Raw genomic sequence first — 1,207 nt, 5'->3', positions numbered from 1 at the left:
GGGGCAGAAGACCAAATATTGACTAATTTACGTAGACTAAAACAAACCAGGCCCCGAAAAAAGAAGCAGCAAGACAAAGCAAATACGAAAGGTAGAGGGACAGAAAAAAATTCAGGCAGAGAAAGAAAAGGATATGGAAACAGAGACCAAGACCACATCAGGGAGAGAAACAAAGAAGCAACTGTTCTGCAATTAAAATATTTTAACTTTCTGCCACAAACACTGTTAAGTAGTGGACACACAATTCAGTTCAGCAGCACATGACTTCACCCCATTCAAGGTAAATGGGAAGCGCTTCTGCTCAGTGCATACATATTAGCCGGTGCCCGGCTAGCTCAGTCGGTAGAGCATGAGACTCTTAATCTCAGGGTCGTGGGTTCGAGCCCCACGTTGGGCGTCTGTTCGGGCAGTGGTGGCCTAGTGGTTAAGGAAGCGGCCCCGTAATCAGAAGGTTGCTGGTTCAAATCCCGATCTGCCAAGGTACCACTGAGGTGCCACTGAGCAAAGCACCGTCCCCACACACTGCTCCCCGGGCGCCTGTCATGGCTGCCCACTGCTCACTCAGGGTGATGGGTTAAATGCAGAGGACAAATTTCACTGTGTGCACTGTGTGCTGTGCTGCTGTGTATCACGTGTGACAATCACTTCACTTTCTTTTTTTTCATATACGTTCTTGTTCTATGCTTGATTGCAATTTAAGCCTGGTCCAAATCTGAAGAAGACATATTGACTTGACTGCAGCAGTGACAGGCCAGTACACAATACTCTCATTCTGGCTGTATAATACCCAATGCTGCTGTCCATTATCAAGCCAAAAAACATAGCCCCAGAATAATGGATGCAATGCACCTTGGCAGGGTGAGGAAGCTGCACTTTGAGATTTGGCTTATTAACTATATACAGCTTAAAAGCGTACATAAATCAAGTCTACCTGTTTGACTTAGAATAGTGATCTGCGTTGAAGCAATGGAAAACTTGACAATGTGGAGCATTCTTTATATTACAAAATTTGAAGACTATGGGTGCACCGATACCACTTTTTTGGAAAATGAGTACTTGCATTTCAGTACTTGCCGATACCGATACAGACTACTTAATAAAAACATGATTTAAATTTACAGATAACAGCTTTAGTAATATAATTTAACAAAAAAAACAGGCAATAGTTTGGAATTAAGAACATTTATTTAAAATGATATTACAGAAT

The 1,207-nt window shown here is 42.3% G+C and overlaps 1 non-coding gene across 1 annotated transcript; it reads left to right on the top strand.

Moving 5' to 3' along the window:
• The first annotated feature begins 324 nt into the window (after window positions 1-324).
• trnak-cuu (transfer RNA lysine (anticodon CUU)) lies at window positions 325-397 on the top strand. The gene has a single exon. It is a non-coding gene; the product is annotated as a tRNA-Lys (tRNA).
• Window positions 398-1,207: the final 810 nt, after the last annotated feature.

This window comes from Denticeps clupeoides, chromosome 14 (genome assembly GCF_900700375.1).
Source record: "Denticeps clupeoides chromosome 14, fDenClu1.1, whole genome shotgun sequence".
Classification (NCBI taxonomy): domain Eukaryota; kingdom Metazoa; phylum Chordata; class Actinopteri; order Clupeiformes; family Denticipitidae; genus Denticeps; species Denticeps clupeoides.
Note: the sequence above shows the minus strand (reverse complement) of the source record. Positions and strands in the feature narration are given on the sequence as shown.